Source organism: Jaculus jaculus, chromosome 12, assembly GCF_020740685.1.
Source record: "Jaculus jaculus isolate mJacJac1 chromosome 12, mJacJac1.mat.Y.cur, whole genome shotgun sequence".
In the NCBI taxonomy this organism is placed as follows: Eukaryota; Metazoa; Chordata; class Mammalia; order Rodentia; family Dipodidae; genus Jaculus; species Jaculus jaculus.
In genome coordinates this window covers 111,223,562-111,241,530 of record NC_059113.1, presented here as the reverse complement: position 1 = coordinate 111,241,530, position 17,969 = coordinate 111,223,562, and positions in this window count along the sequence as shown.

The window sequence follows — 17,969 nt, the reverse complement described above, 5'->3', positions numbered from 1 at the left end:
AAGCCATCTCTCTACCCCAAGGATCTCTTTTTAAAACTGATCTCCATCTATCTTCTTTCTGTAGACTTTCATATTTTCATGTGGTATATTCAGAGTTGTTTAATTTTTTACTTATACCAACTTTTGTCTTTTTAAATCTGACGTGTGTGTGTGTGTGTGTGTGTGTGTGTGTGTGTGTGTGTGTGTGTCTGTCTGTCTGTCTATGTATGTATTCATGCATGGGAGTGCAAGAGTGAGAGCGCTGACATGTGTATACCACAGTTCATGTTAGAAGACAATCTCAGGTGATAGTCCTTACCTTCCATCTTGTTTAAGGTAGGGCCTCAAGTTTCTCACTGCTGCATATGCTGGGCTAACTGGCACAAAGCTTCCAGAGAATTTTTTGTCTGCTTCCAAACTTGCTGTAGATGCACTGGGATTCCAAACACTACTGCTGCCATATACATCCAACTTTACATGGATTCTGAATATTCAAACTCAGGTGCTTACACAGCAAGCACTTTATCCACTGAGCCATCTACTTACTTATCCCTTGAATGTGATTTTAAATGGTGTTCCCACTTGAGTTAATCTAAAATGTGATTAGCTATCCACCTTTGAAAGAAGTAAGTCAATGCTAACAAGATTTACTACAAAAGAATTCTACTATTTGTATATTCTTGGTAACAGGCTAATAGTATAGGTAATAACATATAAAGCCTCAGTTCTGTCTCATAAACATTACACTTACGTATTTCCTATTGCTGTTGTTCTTTGAGAAGCATCATTAAACTCAGTGATTTTTCTTTCCCTGAGAGCAGCTCCTGTTATTACAGTTGGACCTCAAAGCCCTGTGTGTTACCATAGCTGAATGGCCTAGCAGAAAATTCATAATTCATGCTAGAACAACCAGATTCTCTGTTTTTTTTTTTTCATGGGTTGATGCCAAAACAAACAAACAAACAAAAAAGCCCAGCTCTCATTTCAATAGAAATGAGAATGAGATAGTTTATTCTGCAGCCAAAGTGACCATGGTCTAGGGACACAGATTTGGGTCTTACAAATACCATGTGCCAGCATGGTACTGGTCTCATGGGGATTTTATAGTTACAAAACAAAAGGGTCACAAATCAAGTCACTTTTAATGTATTGGTAGAAACAACTGGGTGAGACTAACTTGTCATTAGAGTGCCATGACAAATTTTTGTATTTGTAGTTGAAAACCTTGAGTAGCTTAGATATGCAAAACACATGCTTTAGATCAATAATATTGTTACTGTCCAATTGGCTCACAGTTCAAGTTTACAGTCTATCATGGAGGAGTAGGCATAGTGACCATAGCTTGAGGCACCTTGTCACCTTCAGCCACCGTGAGATACAGAGATAGATGAATGCTTCTGCTCAGCTAGCTGTCCCTTTGTTTAGTTCAGAACCCCAACCTATGGAATAATGCTGTCCAGAGTAAGATGAGTCCTCTCACATCACTAATATAATTGAAATTATTCCCCATAGGCATAATTTCATAGGTAATTCTGAGGTAATTTCCTAGGTAATTCTTCCCTAATGTACAAATCAAATCATGAAACAATCCTGCTTAAGCCCTTTATGATTTCTTTACTTCCCTAGGAATGACTCAGTAACTCCTAGGTTATCAAGACTTGGCCTACTCTTAGCTCCAATTAATTACTCCATCTGTTCCCAAGCTGTCCACTAGCTTGCATGTTTTTCTGCCCTATCCTATTTATCACAAATTGGAACATTTCAATATATCCATGCTGCCTAACACTGTTTTATGCATGTGAGTGCTCAGTTAGTGACTTTTTAATGAATTAATTAATGAATAAACATTACATTTAAATTCAAATATGAAAAATATAATAAAAACATAGTTAAAAATACAATAACAAATATAAACCTTGAAATGATCATCCTTCTCTTCTCTTGTTAAATATGTTTAAAATATTTCTTAAAAGGTGTTATTATTATACTAAGAAAATATGAAATTTTATTTCCTGAAAAATCAATTTAACTTGTTTTAGGATAATTTCATCTGTTTTGAAACTCAAAATATAAAGTTTGTAGCATCAACATTTATGTAACTTTAGAGTGGAACATACCTTTTGTCTATTCAGCTTTGTAGAGAAAATAGTGGCTTCATAACAAATTTTTAAAGCATGAAAAACATGATCTTGAGGGAATACTAAGCAGGCCCTCTCTTCTATTTTACAGTATTTCCATAGAATGTGACAAATCTCATCAGCATCCATGAAACTGTGGGGAAATGATATCTTTTTATGCTTCCCAGGGAGATTCTTATTGCAAAGGCTGATTTGCCAGATATACTTAACAGCCTCTCTTCTTTTCTTCTCCAGCAGAGATCATAGACACTCAAATTCTTATCATATGATCCTCTCATTTTAACTCATCCTAACCTAAAGACTTTCAAGTTTTACTGTTGATACTCTAAATAGGGAAGGGAAATGTAAGAAAATCTGAGCAATTCAACATCTAATTTGGGCCCTGGTAGAGATAGAAAGTGGTAAATTCCATTTCTTCTTTTTAAAAAATATTTCATTCATTTAATAGTGAGACGAAAGAGAAAAGAAGACAACACTAGGACCTTTAGCCACTGCACATGAAGTTCAGATGCATGCCACATTGTGTATCTGGCTTTATGTACGTACTGGGGAATCAAACCTAACTCTTTGGCCTTGCAGGCAAGCAGTCTCTTCAGCCCATAGATTTCATTTCTAATGTAACTATTCCGCCCTTTATCAGTTAGTATCATAGCTATTATTAAAAACATGAATCACATTTCATAATTCCCTGTTGTTTTTATTTTGACTTTTAGTAACTAAAACTCGAACACTAATGTTCTTCCCATATAAATAATTCTATTACAAAGGCGACAGCCTGTAACAACATATCTTATATAAATAAGATAGAGACTTATTTAGAGGTGTGTTATGTTGCAAAATGATTTAATAAAATGTATTCCAAACATTTATAGTCTAACCACCTTTCACTGCTACAGAAGTGTATGACTTCTGAACTTAAAATCTTTTCCTAAGCAAACTTCTGACAGACACAACCTGAAGAACAGCAACATTTTTTTCATGTTATTACTTAAAATTAAAACAAATTTTGTTACTGTATTTGAAGTGAATTTATTTGCTTATAAATGTAGTTGCTTATTTTCAATAGAAAAGATTTCTAGTTGCACAAATAACACACTGTCACCCCAGGTAACCTGGTTAGATCATATATCTATCATGTTTACTGTAACAAAACATTTAAGAAATATAGTCTTCAATGCAGAAACCTCAATGGGGTAATAAAAGTAAAATGTGCGTGTCTTACATGAGGAACTCTTAGCAATGTGATTTTAAGGGCAGGATCTTTGTTTTTTATTATCATATACCCTAGACCTGAAATATCTTGGGTGTATAGTAGAAGCTATCATAGATTTGTTGAGTATGTGAACAAAGGAATATTCATGGATAGTAAGACTATAAAAATATTGGGTGTAGTGATGAAATGGGGCATTAGGGTTTCAGGAAAGTCCTTGAACCCCAAAACCTAGGGCTGTGTCTGCTTTTAAGGAAAGAATTGAATAAAATAAGACTAAGAAAGATAATTATTAAATTATTGTATTTATTGAGGAAAGTATAAAACCAATGGAAGGCTAATAAATATACCTACATGGTCTGAAAGTCCATATGGTGGGACTGGAAGAAATGTAAAAAGAGAGTTAGACAGGAAAGGAAAGAAAGTAGAGAGGACAGACAAGAAAGTACAAAGGGGTCCTGCCATGTGGAGGGTATGTGGAGGAGGTAAAGAGCCCATATGGGAATAGGAGTTCAGGGCTTCTCCCCTCTTCATAGGTCAGATGGGACTAGATGAAGGTAAAATAACCAGGACTTGGAGGTTCACTAGTTGTCAGACAGGTCAGAGAGTTTGCCCTCCCCTTATAAAAGTATTTATAACCTTATGGTGGGCCCTACCTTGTGGCTCAAGTGAGCCAGAGTAAAGGGTGATTGGTTGGGACTGTCTCAGGAAGACGTTAGCCATGATGCCAAGTTCTAGAGCCTGAATTTGATCAACCTCAATGTTGGGATTAAATTTAAATCTGAGGAAAGACCTCCCTCCCAGGAAAGGCCTGGGTTGTCTGTGGATAAACAGTTCTCCTTTAGGCAAGAGATAAGAAGTCAGATCATCCTTTTCTCTCTAGCAAACTGGAAACTGGAAGTATAGGCCCAAAGACATTCCTGCTTTTACTTTCAAGGGTCCAGTCACCCTAACTGCCTAACAAAGCTACCTGACTTCCTTTCATAGGTATACACACCTTTAATCCCAGTACTCAGGAGGCAGAGTGTTGCAGTCAGGTTCGCACTGCTAGCAGAAACCAAGAGAAGCTTTTGGGATAAAAGGGGTTTATTTTGGCTTACAGACTCTATGGGAAGCTCCATAATGGCAGGGGGAAACGATGGCATGAGCAGAGGGTACACATCACCCACTGGTCAACATAAGTTCTGGGCTGAAATGTGCTGTTCCAATCTGGTGTCCCAACTAAGTTTAACATCAACATGGTGACCCCCTGGGAGCAGGATAGTATCAGGTTGCCTAAGGAGGGGTGATCCTGCTCAGGTCGGAAATGGACCAGTTCACAACTCCTGTGCTGATAAAATATTTTTTTCAAAAAATATGTATTGTTTTTTTATTTATTTAGAAGAAAATGCTATTAGAAATTAAAATATTTTCTGGGGAATAACAGAAATGTATAGTCTTTCAAAATGTATGTCTTTGAACACTAAAATTCATTCATAGAATTTTATCCTAGTTACATTTTTGATAAAACATGAACAAGTATGTGTTCAATGATACCTAAGACAGACTAAATTATAACAATGGGAGAGTTGTGAATTCAAGGTGATATATGCACACAGTAGACTTATCCTATGATTAAAAGTTATCCTAAAATATATGTTTATTCATTCAACATCCATTTCTTTTATATTTACTTAAAACAAAGTACTTGGGTAAAGCACACAGAGCAGATATTGCTTGTTACAAGAGAAGTAAGTTATATTTTTGAATGGAAATAGGTAAAAGCCATGTGAAAGTAAAGGGTATAGGTCAGTGTTAGAGGTCTTGCCTACTATGTGCTAAGCCCTGATTTACTGAACCTCAGGGCCAAAGCAAAAAAATCCAGAGCATACAATTATGCATAGATTCAACTCAACATCCCTTTATTTTAGCTAGATATATGTTTATGTTCATTACATATATGTATAATAAAATATTTGGCATAAAGTAGGCTAATTTGATGTATTAGTCCACTCTCTGTTACCATATTAAATACCTGAAAGTTGGTAACTTTATAAGGGGAAGAAGTCAATTTAGCTCACAGTTCTAGATTGTCAAGAGCATGGCACCAGCAATCATGGGAAAGTGGTAAATGTTGGGTGTTCTCATAAGAGTAAGCAGTCACATGTCCACATGAAAGCCACAGAAAGATGGATGGAACCAGGCTTTTATTATATTTTATTATAACTTTTGATTATAACTGTCTTACAAGAACTAATTCAGGATCCCACAGGAATTACCTTGATTCCTTCCTATGGCAGCACCATCTATGACTTCCCAGTGGGCTTCACCTTGTAGAAGTTCTGTCCACTCACAAAATCATCACACAGAGGGCCAACCATTTGACAAATAAACATTAAGTGGGCAAACTTAAACTACATCTGAGTCACTTCACTTGATAATGAGAGTTTTCTCCCAGAGGGTTTTTATTTCTTGTAGATATAATATTCAGTCCTATAATCAGTATGATTTATACTTCACGATCAAAACATCAACTTAAAAAAACTTATCATGCAAAAACAGTCAAAATTAAATTTTATTAACTACGTGGAATCACATGAAATAAAAATGAATGAAAGATTTAGAATTCAATAATATGTACTCCTGGCTTAGTGTCTGACACTATCCTACCATAGTACAGGCATCAAATCTCTTAGACCTCGTGGTCTGTTTTGCAAAGACAACACTGGGACAGAGAGAGTTTAGGTAATGTGTTCCTGCTTACAAAGCTGGATGTTAAGGAAGGCCTTCTGGTTGTGGAGACTTGCTAAGCTGTTAGAACTTCTGTTAGTCTACAAACAGATAATCACACATTGTGGGGAGATATGAAATTAAAAATTAGACAATTAATCAAAGACTGAAGAACTAAAATATCAAGGAAAAATGTTTCTGCATGAGTATATAAGAAGTTAAAAATAATGCCCTACCTTTCCAGTTAAAAGCGACCTTTGTAATTTAAGGAATAATTGCATTACAAGCAAACACACACACACACACACACACACACACACACACATAGCATACTTAATGCAAGTATCACTTCTTAGGAATATCTGCATACTGTGCACATGCTTTCTTGTATATGCCCACTGAGTCAATGAGCACTATATATATTTGGTTTCTATTCCAATCCCAGCTGGAAAGATCTACTCTTCAGAATCTTAAGTTCAACAAATCTGTTCAAGGAGTTTCTACTAAAGAATGATTTTTTTTTAACAGATAGACTTACAGATTACAGAATTAAAGATAGACTTGAATACTAGGTTGGAACTCTACCACTGGAAAATCTATAAATTTTCCTAGTCCATCACCTTAAATTGAAACACTAACAGGAAAACACAGTGGCTAATTGCTTCCTGGCTCATGCTAGATATGTGTGTGTTGAATATTCATTGCTCAGCCTCACCCATTCTACATCCATCTCACTTCTACATCCATCTCACTTCTGATTTCTACCCTTTAATGTTGTGTCCACCAAGCTCCATTTCTACCCAATTTCTAGTTGGGTTAGTCAACAGGTAATGGCAGTGGTAAATGGGGAGAGAGCTGAGCCATAATTTGACTATTTGACTTTTTTTTTTTTCCTTTACGCTACTGCACCTCTGGAATACAGCTTTCACTGGCCTCCAGTAATTCTTAACTTTCTTGGCTTTGGGGCCTCAGAATGGTAATGGGTTTCTAGAATCCTAGGAGGTTCACATCTGCTGGCACTTGGTAAGCAGTGCTTCCATTTACAAAAGTTTTGTTAAAGTATATTCAATGGCTCTGTTGAGGATGCTTTTTCTTCCTAGGGTTCTAATAGAACCCTTTAAAAGGATATTTTTTAAAAATGTGGACCACATTTTTTTTAGCTCAAGATCCATTTTTATTGCCAGACATCTCTTTTTCTGGAAGAAGATAGGGCTGTCAAGAATGGGAGGAATGGGGATGAAGGAGAAAGAGGAAGAGGAACCTATGTCACTTCCTTAACCATTAGGGCTATTTTAGTGGTCAGATGAGTGACCTTTTCAAGGCCTACTCCACCCTTTTGGAATAAAAGCCAGTCTTGAGGAAGCAACCTCCACAGATTAAATATGCCATCACTTCTTGAAGATCAAGCTCTTTCATTTGATTTTTTTTTTGCTCATTTATTTATTTATTATTTATTTGAGAGCAACAGACAGAGAAAAAGAGGCAGATAGAGAGAGAGAATGGGCACGCCAGGGCCTCCAGCCACTGTAAATGAACTCCAGATGCGTGAGCCCACTTATGCATCTGACTAACATGGGTCCTGGGGGATCGAGCCTCAAACCAGGGTCCTTGGGTTTCACAGGCTAGCGCTTAACTGCTGGTCTCTCCAGACCAGCTCTTTCATTTGAAATAGCATTAGAAACATCATAGTGTCTTACATTCAAATAACACATTAAAGAAAACTAAAATTCTTCAAATTTATAGGTTGATGTACCTCAGCCCATTGTACTACATCAAGTATTCACTTCCTGATGTGAAAGTTGAACATAATTCTTCTTCTATAGCCACTAATATAAACTATACAGATTTTGGAAGAAATATCTTTTTCAAGTAGATGAATTAGTAAAATGAAGTCATGAAGCCATTTGGATATTTTCTATTGAAAATATAGATCAAGTCACTCCTTTCAGTGGAAAATTATTCTTTTTGAATAAACAATATTTAATTTTTCTCAGGGCAGTAGAGAGGATATATTTTCTTTGGCAATGAAGTATAAAGTTTACTCCAAGATTCTGTGTACAAAAGTCTACTCTGAAAAATCCTAATACATGTTAAAGTTCTTCTTTGTCAGACATGTCACTTTCCTAGCCACATCTTCTATTTCAAGTTAATCAATGCTTCCCTTTCCAGAAGCAAACATAAAGAAAAAAATCATTTGACCAACACTGAATTTTGTTTTGTTTTGTTTTTTTCCTAAAAATATCTTTTTAAATTTTTTTGTTCATTATTATTAATTTATTTGAAAGTAGCAGAGAGAGGAGGCAGAGAGAGAGAGAAAATGGGTGTGCCAGGGCTTCCAGCCACTGCAAACGAACTCCAGACGTGTGTGCCCCCTTGTGCATTTGGCTAACATGGGTCCTAGAGAAGCTTCGAACTGGGGTACTTAGGCTTCATAGGTAAGTGCTTAACCGCAAGCCATCTCTCTAGCCCCTAAAAATATCTTTATAGAAAGAAATAGCTTTTTAAAGGCACTGTCTTGATTATCATGAGGCATCAGACATTATCTTGGCCTAAGAAATCTAATTTTTAAAGAAACTAGATGAATGAGTTGGAGACATAGTTTTATCTGGTAAGAAACATTGTTACTAGCATTTGGTGTAATGTCCCTGTGAAATATGCTTTTCTCAGAGACATTCACAGTACCAGAAATAGAGCATTTTCATTTGGAAGTCCCCAAATTGGATTTAGTGCTTTAGAAATAGATATTTGCTAGTACAATGGCCCATTTCTGAGGAAGCTTTCTAAGTTCTGTTTAGACCTTAGGGGAAATTTAAGACAGCAGTAGTAGGTCTGGAAACAAGAGGACTGGACTTCATTCTTCTTATGGTCAGACTGCCAGCATTCTATCCATATGCTGAATGAATTAACAAGGATATTGATCAGGGACAAGACAAAAGGAGGTGTACTTTCGCAGTAGTTTTTTTTTGTTGTTGTTTTTATCTCTAGCACTTTGTAAGAACATTGTGAAATAATAGTTTCCGCACATTTCTTTGCATTGGAAATAACCACAAATTAATGATAGAATACAAATTTTATATAAAATTAGTTGTTTTATCGAGGTAGGGTCTTGCTCTAGTCCTGCTGACCTGGAATTCACTATGTAGTCTCAGAGTGGCCTAGAACTCCTCCTACCTCTGCCTCCCAAATGCTGGGATTAAAGGTGTGTGCCACCACTCCCGGCTACCTCAACTGTTTTTTTACCTTTCTGAAATTAAATTTAGGATTCAACTATGAATTTTTTTTTCTTCATAGTGGCACAGATTCTATGCAGACAAAGAAAACACAAAAGTAACTGTGGCATGGCTGAGTGCCATACAGAAGAGCTGAATGATAATGGTCATGCATCCAGGTGGTGTACAGTGATGCAGTGAGGCTCAGGAAAGAGCATTTAAAACAGGCTTCCAGAAGCTAATATGCATGCATTATATTTGGGGATCAATCTTAGCATTGACAAGTTGGTGAAAACATGAATGTGAAGTTTGCCTTGGAGAATTTATTTCTAAGTTCCAAAGGCTTTTCTTGTATACATACTCAATAGTTGCTTAGTTGCAGGTAGAATTCTGTCAATAAGCCTGAACATGTTCTTCATTTGCTCTGTGCTCTGACAGTAATAGACTCAGACAAGGATAACCCCTAGGTCTAATAGCCATGGAAGACTGAAAAAGAATGTTGGATACTTTTAAGGCCACAGCAACTATGGGGTAATTGTAGAAACTAACTAATATTTTGAAATTTTGAAATACATATGTATGGTCCTAAAATCCATTGGTATGATTTGGACATAAAGAAGTAATAAAATATATTGTGCTGAAAAAATATAGTATATTGAAGGCAAGATATAAATAAAATATAAATTATGATTCTAAAGTAGCCCCTTTTTAGAGAGTCACTGAATTATTTGATGTCATACATGACTTTCACATGTTTGTTATTTTGAAAGTAGTTACTTTCCAGAAAACATCAGCCACTAAAAATTTTCTGGATTTGTTTTAGGAAACCTTGTAGGTTTCTCTGATCAAAAGCTCATTGTGTGGGCTGGAGAGATGGCTTAGCAGTTAAGCGCTTGCCTGTGAAGCCTAAGGACCCCGGTTCGAGGCTCAGTTCCCCAGGTCCCACGTTAGCCAGATGCACAAGGGGGCGCACGTGTCTGGAGTTCGTTTGCAGAGGCTGGAAGCCCTGGCGCGCCCATTCTCTCTCTCTCCCTCTATCTGTCTTTCTCTCTGTGTCTGTCACTCTCAAATAAATTAAAAAAAAAAAAAGCTCATTGTGGATGATAGCCCCATGTTGGTAGTGGGGGTTACAGGTCAGTGCCCACTAAGAAAATGAGGAAAAACATAACTAATATACAAGAGCTAGAGAGGAGAGAGAGGGGAGGGGAGAGGGAGAGAAGGAAGATGTAGAAGATTTAGGTTAGTCTTGATCCTACCCTCTCCAGCGTCTTGTGGGTCAGGTGTTTCCTGTAAGGGTCTAGTGAAGGTTCAGCCATTTGGTCTGCCTTTTAGGAAGTAGAATTTTATGGTACCATTGCCGTTTGGGTCCAGATGAGTGTTTCACACCCCTTCGATGCCCTCCTCTCCCTCCCCATCCATCCTAGTGTCTAGTCCATGAGGTGCTTGCTGGGTATGTAAGGTATCTTGGGTAGATTCAGGTTAGGTGTTGTAGATGAGTGAGACTATGTGTTGATTTTTTTTTTTTTTTTTTGTGATTGGGTAAGTTCACTGAGAATGATCTGTTCCAGGTTCAACCATTTTTCCTCAAATTTCTTTGTGTCTTTTTTTCTTACTGCTGTATAGAATTCCATTGTGTAGATATACCACATCTTCGTTATCCATTCTTCTAGTGATGGACATCTGGGTTGATTCCAGCTTGTAGCTATTACGAATTGAGCTGTTACAAATATGGTTGAGCAAATCTCTCTGGCCTGTGGTTTGAAGGTTTTAGGGTAGATGCCCAGTAAGGGTAAAACTGGGTCTGTTGGTATCTCTATAGTCAGCATTTTCAGGAGTCTCCATATTGCTTTCCAAAGTGGTTGTACCATCCTACATTCCCACCAACAGTGAATGAGTGTTCTTGCTTCTCCACATCCTCGCCAGCATTTATTTTCATTTGATTTTTTGGTGTTGGCTATCCTTATTGGGGTCTGAGTACTTGATGACCCACCAAAGGTCAGCGGTAAGACCCTATTGCTGAAAACTCCATACACAGCTGACATGTATAATGGAACAGCATGGCTGGAAGCCAGGAGAGAGTCAGTCCCCAGACAGTTAGCATGTCTAGTGCCAGAAGGTGCTACATGGGCAACTAGGGGAAATGACCAATATCTGTCCAAGCAACTTATGGTCTAACCTAATTAGCAATAAATAACCTGGTGTGATGCCCACACAAGTGCAATAGTGGCACACAGCCATGGAGGGAACCGACTGCTCTTGATTTGGCTAACTGATCCCCTCAGTGGTAGGAGACCCATAGCTGGAGCTGGGAAACAAGTCAGAGCCATATCCAAACATAAGCCCACTCTCCAATATCAAGCTCCAATCAATCATGGGGTACAAGAAGGCCTATACTTATTAAACTCTCTATCAAAAAAGTAAGTGTTATCTCAATTTTACGGGTGCTAACTTACTCTCTGTTGGAGAATCTGCTTCTCTTTTTCAGATAGATGCAGATCCTAAGGAGAGATCTGCCCCAACATACCTCAAAAGGGGCCTGACTGAAACTAAGGAAAATTGGTGAAACAAGCAAGGGTGCTGTTTTCCTGATGAACCAGATAGCAGCACAAGGGGGAAGGAGACCAACACAGAGAAAAGTCAACTCCTACCAAATCAGAGAGCCAGAGCCTCAGAGGCCCCCAACACCTCATCACTGAAGCAGACCAAAAATGAGCCCAAAATAGCTCAGGGAAATTTTGCGGAAGAAGGGGCGGAAAGAATGTCAGAGTCACATTGTGGATCATGATATGCAGAGACACTTATTGTACCAATAAGTATGGGCTAACTTCACAGTGCACGACCCATTTACATCAACAAGGTGGGTCCATTGGGAGGAGGTAGATCATGGATGAGCCTAAACAATGGTACCAAACTGCCTGTATTTGCTGAAAAGAAAACTAATAAATTAAATTTAAAAAAAAAATAATATTACAAGGGCAAAAAAAAAATTTCTGGAGACTTTAATCAATTCTTTGACATGAGCAATGAATAGCATAAATCATTATACAAATGGATAGAATTTTCCTCACTAGGAAAAAAAATATCTGGATCTTTCAGCCACTTATTTTTATAGGCTAAACTCAAAGGCTTTAGAAATGCTCCCCAAAGTACCTAAAATTACAGGTAAAGATTCACCACGCTATTTAAAATTGTAATTGTAATTGTGCTTTCATGATTTAAACTATAAAAAAAGAAAGTCAGTTTCCTTCTTTTGCATTTTATTTCTAGAATTTAATGTTGCACTGTTTAATAGCTAGAAATATTTCTTATTATATTCATTCACACCCAAAGAAGAATCAGAAACAACTCCTAAACAGAATAACACATGGGAGGAAGGCATGTATATTTTCAAAAACTAGAAATATTAAAACACACTTGTCTTTATAAATTTTCTTACCATCAGCCAAAATGTGTTACTGTCATTCATCTTATAATGAAATTACAGATTTCTCAGGGCACTATGTACAAATGTTTTATTAATAATAATGGCTATGGCACTACAAATAGTAATGCACTACTAAAAAATTAATTTGCTTAAACTTAGCCTAGAAAATGATTTGGCTGAAAGATGACTGGGTCTGGATCTAAACAAATCCTCTAAGTGACAGGGATCATGGATCATAACCTTAAAGCCAAATTTTACTGCTTTATAACTCAAACATTCACTCTGTCAACAAGCTCAGCTCTAGGAATAAGTGAGTGGAAGTTCTTTATACTGTGTGCTGTCAAACATTGAGAAATGCAGCTTTCGACATCCTCATGTTCATAGCAACTTTCCAAATCCCACTGAGATTCATTATCAAATCTGCACATTTGATTTGGAAAATGTCTGTCGAAATGCTAGTCCATCGTGGCAAGGCAGCAGTGTAGCTGGAGGCAGAGCTAGCCACACTCGGCCTGTAGTGAGAAAGCACCGGCAAATGAGTGAAAGCACTCAGCGGGATCTCTCCTTTTGTGCAGTCCAGGGCCTTAGTCCATAGAATGGTGCTGCCCACACCTAAGGAGTATTAGTTACCTACCCATTGGTGACAAAACACCCAACCAGAAGCAGCTGACAGAAGGAAAGGGTTTATTTTAGCATACATGTTCATGATGGTGGGAAAGCATAGTACCAAACAGAAGCTATAGCCAGTAGGGCTAGACAAATAAACTTCAAGGCACACTACCAGTGAACACTGCTTCTAGAATGGAACCAAAGGCTCTATAGCTTTCACTAATTGCTGCCAGTGGAGAATCAAATATTCAAAATACATGAGCCTGTGAGGAAACAACTACAAATGGTCTTCCAACTAATTAGCCTAATCAAAATAATCCCTCTTCCAACTAATTAGCCTAATCAAAATAATCCCTCATGGCCATTAGGCTAACCTAATCTAGATGATCTTTCACAGGTGATTCTATGTCCAGTCATGTGAAAAGGCACCCTATAGAATGGGAGAAAGTTCTTTCCTAGCTGTTTATCTGACAGAGAATTAATACCTAGAATATACAAAAAATTCAAAAACTAAACAGAAAGACGTCAAATACAGTCAATAAATGTATTAAGAAAATAAACAGTTATCAGAAGATATAATACAAAAGATCAATAAATACATGAGATATGTTCAATCTTAGTAGCCATGAGAGAAATACAAATTAAAAGTAAGCTGAAATCCCATTTTACACTAGTCAGAATGGTACTCATTCATCAAGAAACCAAAAAATGATGACGAAGATGTGGACAAAAGTGAACCCTTATAACATTGCTGATGAGAATATAAATTAGTCCAAGCACTATGGAAGTCAGTATGAAGGTCACTCAAAAAACTAAAACTAGATCTACCATATCACTCAAGTATCCCCCTGTGGGGATTTTACTCAAAGGACTCCAAGCCAACATATTATACAGATACTCATACAGCAATGTTCATTGCAACACTATTCACAGTAACTAAATTATAGAACCAAGTTAGGTGTGCAGCAAAAGAATGGAGATTGAGGGCTGGAGGAATGGTGCATCTGGAGTTCATTTGCAATGATGGAGGCCCTAGCATACCCATTCTCTCTCTCTCTCTCTCCCCCCCTCCTTCCCATCCTTCCTCTTTCTCTGTCAAATAAATAAATAAAAATAAAATAGTTTTTAAAAAGAATGGATATTGAGGATATGTGGATTAGATAGATAGATGATAAATAGATAATAGACAGATATATACATGATGCTACATACATACATACAGAGTCTGTGTGTGTTTGATGATGTCTTCAGCCATAAAAAAGAAAATCTTTATGTCATTTTCAGGAAAATGGATGCAACTAGAAATTATACTAAGAAAATTGTTAGGCTCAAAAAACAAATTTTTCTCTCACTTGTACATTATGTACTTATATGAAAAAGATATCCTTACATAACACAGAACCATACACATTAAATACACATAATGGCAATTTTAAAAAGAAAGAGTGAGTGAGGAGGAGATAGAAAATAAAAAGAAGATAAAAGAGCAGTTAACAGAGAAGGGAAAAGGGAAGAGGAGAAGACAGAGGAAGAAAGAGGACTAAAGACCATAAAAGCAAGGCAAAGAGAAATAGGAAAAATGGATGAGACCAACAAGGTTAAAATATTTATGTCTAGCCCTTCATCTAAAATTGTTGGCAATTTCTGCTCTAACCAGACATGTACGGAAATGCTGTATTATGTACCTCCCCATACTAAAGGTGAAGAAAATTCATTTCACTTTAAAACTAGGCAAGTGGTTAAACAAAGTAAAAAGAAGTTGGTCTGGAGACATGGCTTAGTGGTTAAGACACTTACCAGCAAAGCCAAAGGACCAGGTTTAATTCCCTAGTACCCACATAAAGCTGGACACACAGGTGGCACATGTACATGGAGTTTGTTTGCAGTGGTTAGTGGCCCTGTTTGCCCATTCTCTCATATGTATGCCTCTCTCTCAAATAAATAAGTAAATAAATAATTTTTTAAAGTTGTTACATGAAATATGAGAATAACAAAAAAAACATGGGTCCTCTACACATAGCCATAAGGAAAAGTAAGAGTACATGTAGAACTATTACCTCATATTTCAAAATGAGAACAAATAAATGTTAAAAATTATCAGTGGGGGTTGGAGAGATGGCTTAGAGATTAAGTGCTTGCCTGTGAAGCCTAAGGACCCCGGATTGAGGCTCGATTCCCCAGTACTCATGTAAGCCAGATGCACAAGGTGGTGCATGCATCTGAAGTTCATTTGCAGTGGCTAGAGACCCTGGTGTGTCCATTCTCTATCTATCTGCCTCTTTCTCACTCTGTCTGTTGCTCTCAAATAAATAAATAAACAAAAAATGTTTTAACTTATCAGTAACAAACAATAGTGAAATTTAGAATTTTGAAAATTGAAAAACAAGGTTATAGGAGAAGGAAAAATTAAATCTAATTATAAGAATAATTAGGAAGATAAAATATTACTTCAGAATGAAGACTAAATTAGAGTGAATACAACAGTGAATAAGTACACATGAAGACAACTGAGAGTAATTAAAGCCAGATGGAAGTAAGTGTAATAGGGGAACAGAACATATGGGAATATAAATCCCAGGAGGAGCAGAGCTTCAGTGTAACTATGTTCCCAGAAGAGACTATTGAGATGATGCATCAGAGTAAAGTGGAAACACAATGGCCAGAGTTGTCTTGAACTACTGAATAACAAGCTATAAATTTACTAACTGGGAAATTACAGCTGGATAAGTATTTTGGGGAAAAAAAGGAAATACTAGGTATACCATAATAAAAATTTTCAAAGGAAAAATGGGGCCTGGAGCATTGTTCTTAGTATGCTCAAGGCCCTGAGTGACAGAGAGAGAGAGAGTGTGTGTATGTGTGTGTGTGTATCAAAATGAGGCAGAGAGATCTTTTTTTTTTTTTTTTTTTGAGGTAAGGTCTCACTTTAGCCCAGGCTGACCTAGAATTCACTATGGAGTCTCAGGGTGGCCTCGAACTCATGGCAATCCTCCTACCTCTGCCTCCCGAATGCTGGGATTAAAGGCGTGCGCCACCACGCCTGGCTCAAGGCAGAGAGATCTTAAAGACTGCCTAAAGGAAAAAAGCATGGCTATTTTCTTCAAAGAAGAAACAATGAAATAAGCAATAAGACTGAGCGATGGATTTTCAAAGGAATCTATAAAAGCCAGTATTTAAAAGCATGTATTTAAATTCTCTAAGAAAAATAACTTAAACATAGCATTCTACATACAATTAAAGAAAATAAAGGTAAAATAAAATATTTTCAGATGCATAATTTGAGAAAGTTCATGTCTCTTGTGGAAGAAATAACACAGGGCTACTTTGTTGGGAAACAAAATGATCACTGATAGAAGCAAAGAAATTAAAGAGGAAATACCAAGTTACATAAGGGTTCACCTAGGGGTAAATTTAAATCAATAGTTACGAATTTGGCTAGCTATAAAAATTTTGTACAATTAAAGTTCATGCAACTACATCACCAACTGATAAAATAAGACAAATGTACTTAAAGAATTTTGAGTTCCTAACTTTTTCAAAGAAATGGTAGAGATAAATTATATCAGGCTAACATATGCCAAGAATACAGGGTATTAAATTTTAGACTAATATATAGTAAAAAATTAAAAGAATATATCCTGACAAGCTTACAAAACAAATGGTAGAATCATAAGATATATTTGATTAATCAAAAACAGTTTAAGAAAGGACTGATAACAAAATATGAACAAGTAGGTCAAATGGAAAAACAAATAATATCACTGATGTATAATAGAATTCTCTTGTCTGTGGGGTATATGTTTCAAGACCACCAGGAGATTTCTGAAAATGTAGATTTTACCAAATCTTAAATATCTGATAATCCAAATAGCTAGTGAATATCTGCATAATTGGCATGTAGAGTATTTGGCATGGATGACCAGAAAATGCAGTGATTCACATTCTAGGCAGAATGAAAAAAGAAGGCACAGTCCCCATCATAACACTCAGAAGGATGGGTAAACAGTTAACAATTTTGATTTGTTTAATTCTAAGACATTTCTATTTAATGTCTTCAGACTGAAGTTGACCATATGTATCTTAAACCACAAAATGTAAAACTATGAATGAGAAAGGACGTCTGTAAACCCAAACAGATAAAAATAACACTAAAGGTAAAGTAAATGCTTCCTTATCCCTGCACTACTCAGTTCTAATTAAACATAGTTTTTTATATTTTTTTACTACTGAAAAAAATAACAAAGACCCCATTTTGAGGCTGAGGAGATGGCCCTTACCTTCAAACCTAAATTGTGTATCACTTGGCATCCCTATTCTGCAAGATAGAAGATAAACTAATTATTTTAAATTAGCAGACTACTAAACATAGAAGAAATTAAATGATGATTTTTGAAATTAAATAAATGTCTAGATGACTTTAGCCATCAGATAAATATATTACTATTCACATTTTACAAGTGGTCAGAGAGGATAATTTTTTAAGGAGATTTATGGCATAAACACAATTTAAAACTATTGTAAGTATTATGGAAAATTATTAAATTTGATGTGTATTTGAAAGCATAATAAGAAAGGTTAGTACAAAATTGAAATTAGGTATTTTAATTTATGATGTAGCTATAATACTGGAAATAGCATATCAAAATGTTCATTATTTGGTTTACCAAATTTTGAGGCTATAAAATGGGTGA